The following is a 5,324-nucleotide window of genomic DNA, read 5'->3' on the forward strand; positions in this document are numbered from 1 at the left end:
AGCCTGCAGAATCTCCTCAGTGGTGCAGGAGCCAAACCTACCTGACTTCCAATCTCAGCTGACTTTACCATGCTGGCAATTGCAATAAGCCATCTTTACTTGCAAAGTGAACAAACCTGACGTAGCAGTCAGATGCACACAGTGCTCAGTGATGCCATTTTTAGTTACTTCACAAAGTTGAGGATTATTTGAGCTTTCTCAAATCAGGCTGCAGTGATGGGTGCTACATGAAGCTTAGTAGTATAATGGCTATTTAAATGACTTTACAATTTGCTACATGTAAGGCTCTGGCTTGTCTAGAATCCAGGGAAGCCATACTTAAGATAGGTAACTACTGTTTTGGTCAAAAGAGTAGATCATATTTTTTTTTCAATTTGAAAAGCAGCTTTTAATACTTACTGAAAATGGAAGTAGCAAGTAAAATTGTCAAAGACCACCACCATCTGGAAGACACACTTAAAGTGCCTCCCAGCCATGCCTGAAACCCAAACTGTGCATACAATCATCAATGTTAGAGAGACCTTAAAAAGGAATGTGTGTAGGGGGGGAGAAAGGAGGAAAGGGTAGCAGTCTGTCAGTATTACAAGCCAAGAGTAGTCTTTCACTTTACTAAGGCTTCAGAATCTGGTTTCGCTCACAGCTTAAAGTACCTTGTAGAATGTCCAACTGCTTCTGAATCTTTCCTACCCAGAAGAGAGAAACTGTTTTTGTAACAGGTTCTTCTCCTGAAAACACCAATAGTAAATAGAACTAAAACATTTGTTGGCTACTTTGAAAGTAAAACTGCCTTATATAACTGAAATTTAACCTAGCTGCAGTAAATCCTACTAATCTCTGCTCTTAATATTTTAAAATCTACTTTAAGTGGTGTTCAGCTATGGATGTTAACTCAAACCGTGCTTATTTTGACAAACTTGTAATTCACTTTTAAAATCAACTTTGTCCCTAGTGCCAGTGACACAAGGACTACTTGTAATAGGGGGACAACTACCTTCCAGATATGACTTTCCTTACCAGCCAGTGTACATTCTCTCATATCATGTTCACCCAAATTAAACTAAGCATGAGCACTGCACAGATGTTTAGGGGTATTTTTGCCTTATTACTTTAACTGAATTGTAGAAGAGCTGGGAAACTTCACAAGTCTTTGCCTCTACTTAAATTTAGCCTAGAAAATATTTTTCTCAATTATTCACTAGAAACCCAAAGGTAGACTAAGGATTTGTCACTAAGTTTTTAATTTGAGCTGTATGGATTAGACACAGGGCTCTTGAGTATATTTGTTTCACTGACTGCATAAGTAACTTAGCCAGGTCTCCACTATGAGCATTTGTAAAATTAATCTAATTTTATTTCCATGAATAGTTGGCAACACTACTGCTAGAATATTCAGGAAGATGAAGCCCAAAGGAATTATGTATGACTAAATACAGGTACAGAGTTGAAACAGCTGCAGTATTCATACTGTTAAATGTAAGTGGTAGTGCATGACTTTGTATTAGGCCAACTGAAAACATGCTTTGAAATCGCTTAGTGTCAACTTCAGTAACTTGACTGTAGTAAAGTTTTTGAAAATCCTGCTTCTGCTACACTCAGGGCTTGATTTACATCAAGTATTGCAAATACAGCTGAAGTTTAAAAAAAAAACAAAAAAAATACAAGACAATTACTGACCCTGAATTAAATCCTATTTTCATTTTTCCAACTGCTAGACAATTAACCTAGACTCTACCAACCCAGCTTTCAGTACTTACCCTGCAGTCCTATTACTATTTTTTCAAATTAAAATGTAAAAGATTTGACATATCTTGTAACCTTTGTACCATTTTTAGGGTTTGACATTATTCCTATATGTACTATGCAAGAGATTAACTGACTCCAAGTACCACTGAACTATCTTTTGTTACATCAGAGCATAACACTATTTTAAATAAAAAATAAAAAAATAAATAAAAGCTTCACTTTACTTCCCAGGGTGCTCTTTCTTGTGAGAGGGTGCAAAGGGAAGACTTGCCTGAACTATGCCTAGGACCAGAGGAGAGGAAGGAATGCCTTGCACTGGTAAACACTCATCCCCCACTAAGAAGCAGTACTATCACCAAGATCGGCTATAACAGGGGTGGGCAACCTTTTTGGCCCAACGGCCACATCACGGAATAGAAATTGTATGGTGGACCATGAATGCTCACAAAATTGGGGTTGGTGTGGGAGGGGGTGCAGGCTCTGGGATAGGGCTTGGAATGAAGAGTTTGGGGTGTAGGAGGATGCTCTGGGCTGGGACTGAGGGGTTCAGAGGGGGGGTGGGGATAGGGATGAGAGGTTTGGGGTGCAGGAGGGTGCTGTGGGCTGGGATTGAAGAGTTTGGAGAGGAGGGGGGGATTAGGGCTGGGGTAGGGGGTTGGGGAGACACTCAAGGGAGGCAGGCTCTGAGCACCGCTTACCTCAAGTGGCTCTTGGAAGCAGTGGCATGTCCCTTCTCCAGCTCCTATGCAGAGGCATGGCCAGGCAGCTCTGCACACTGTCCCATCCACAGGCACTGCCCCTGCAGCTCCCATTGGAGTGTGTAGGAGCTGGAGTGGGGGCCGAGCCGTGTGGTGCAGCCCCCTTGATGGAGCAGGGCCGAGCCAGGTGGTACAGCTCACGGGCCAGCTTAAAATGGCTTGTGGGCTGGATTTGGCCAGCGGGCTGTAGTTTGCCCACCCCTGGGCTATAGCTACCCTCACTCTAGCCAAAATGTGTGTGTCCATGAGCATTTTAAAAAGGCTTCAATGACAAGGTGGCTAAAGCATTCCCCTTTGGTAAACACAAAAGCTGACTGGCAGCTATTTTAAGGCCATAGCCTCAAAGAATCTGACTTCCAGAATGGAAGCAAATATTTAAGGGTATCTACTTCCTTCCCTGACCCACTGCATCTGGCCCCAAATCTTGTTCCTTTTGGATTATGATGGCTGAAGTATTACTATTCCTCCAACCATCATTGTGATCAAAGTATGGAGCAGGCCAATGGGAGCTTCAGGGGTGGTACCCCCAGGCAAAGGCAGTGCATGGCAGAGCTACCTGCCCCACCCCACCCCAACCCCAGGAACCACTGCCAGACATGCTGGCTACTTTGGGGAGTGGTGCGGGGCCAGGGAAGGCAGGGAGCCTGCCTTAGCCCTGCTACACACCGCTACCACCCCAGAGCCCCTCGAGGTAAAAAGCGCTAGGCTAGAACCTGAACCCCCCACCCCAATTCCCTGCCTTGAGCCCCCTGCCACACCCCTCCTTCACCCCAACCCCCTGCCCTGAGCCCCCTCCTGCACTCCACACCCACTGCCACACCCTACACACCAACCCCTTGCCTTGAGCCCCTCCCACATCCTGCACTCCCTCCCCTACCCCAACCCCACATTCATGGCCCTGTATACAATTTCCCCACCCTGATGTGGCCCTCAGGCCAAGAAATTTGTGCACCCCTGGCCCAAACTGTATCCCCACACAGTTTTGGTCTTCTTCCTACTAGTTTCTATGGCCTGACGCTCAAGGGTTTGTTGTTGTTTTTTTTCAAATCCATCTACCAATTAAAACTTATGCTGGCCTTCTACTCTTTTTTGGCTTTCTGCCCTTTCAACATAGGGATGTGACCACTGAAGGCTGCTGTTAACCTAGATTATTTTATAAGATGACCATGAAAGAGGCCAATGGGTAGTGATTGCACTGATTGTTCTTGGTCATTGCACAATACGTGAACTTTCTTCTCACTTGGTTCAGGTAATATGAGTAGTAGCAACAATGGGTATTGAGGTGACAAGGTGCAACTCAGGCCCCCCGGACATATGAAAGAGATCAAGGGGTAGTTGGTATTACTGTAGGCATTTGGGTTCTCTGGACATTCCCTTGTCTAAGATGAGTAGTAATAAGACACAACCCTGCTGGCAACCTATTGGGCCTACATATTGTGATGTGTATATTAAACCAGTGGCTCTCAACTTTTCCAGACTATTGTGCCCCTTTCAGGAGTCTGATTTGTCTTGTGTACCCCCACATTTCACCTCTCTTAAAAACTACTTGCTTACAAAATCAGACCGAAAAATACAAAAATGTCTGTCACTTTATTACTGAAAAATTGCTGACTTTCTCCTTTACCATATAATATAAAAATCAATTGGAATATAAATATTGTACTTCCAGTTCAGTGTATAGTATATAGAGCAGTATAAACAAGTCACTGTATAAAATTTTAGTTGGTACTGACTTCACTAGTGCTTTCTATGTAGCCTGTTGTAAAACTAGGCAAATATCTAAATAAGCTGATTACCCCTGGGGATACACAGAGGTCTTCCAGGGGGTACATGTATGTACCCCTGTTTGAGAAACACTATTAGACATCTACAAGTAGACCCTTTCCTAAAAGCATCAAAGATGGTAGCTAGTACCGGACATACCCTGCTTGCAAACCTATAGAAGGAGGCTACCTAGAGATAGCAGTTAAAACTGAAAGGGAAGGGGCGTGGCAGGGGAAGAAGGTGGGGGGGGCGGGGAAGAGAGAAATGCGGTATTAGGCTTGCAAGACCCAATCTGCTCCAGTGACTTTAATGTTTTCACATTACTGGTGAAACTATTGATGGCAGAGTTTATGAATTTGTACAATTTTAACGCTATTAAAACAGTGTAAGTATTAGCCATGCATTGCTTAAACTAAATACTTCAGGAAACTAAACCTCCCTCTTCTACCTTTCCTTGTGTATTAGACGACTTGTTTCTTGAAGTACTTGAACACTCTCTTACAAAGAGGTGAAACAGCTATAACATGCAAGCAGCTTGCTGTTTCCATTGAATACTCTCTCTAAGGGCTCACCTACACATGAAAGTGAATCCAGAATAACATACGGTGTGAATTTAGAGCAGATTAACTATTCCTAATAGGCTGTCTAAAGTGGATTAAAATAATTTGGAATGAGATTTATTCCAGAATAAAGAGCATCCACAGATGAAACTATTCAAGAGTCACTCCCTGCATAGACAACCCTAAAACTGATAATGAAAAGAGTAGCACTACTTTACTAATGCACCAGTGCCGTGTGGCCTTGAGTCAGTTGTGTTTGCTAACAGTGAAAAAGGGAAATTCAGACTTCTTGTACCAGGGCTGTTCCAGAACTAGATTTTTTAAAATTTGAGATTAACTCTCTTAACTGAAAGATCACTACCCTTTTACACTGAGTACCGCTTCCATCAGGGCAACATAATTACATCTCTTGAGCAGCACAATAGGTGGAAAGAACATTAACGTCTCCATCCTCCCTTAAAAAACAAAACAAAAAAACGCTGTAAAAACACACACAAGG

This window comes from Trachemys scripta, chromosome 1, assembly GCF_013100865.1.
Source record: "Trachemys scripta elegans isolate TJP31775 chromosome 1, CAS_Tse_1.0, whole genome shotgun sequence".
In the NCBI taxonomy this organism is placed as follows: Eukaryota; Metazoa; Chordata; order Testudines; family Emydidae; genus Trachemys; species Trachemys scripta.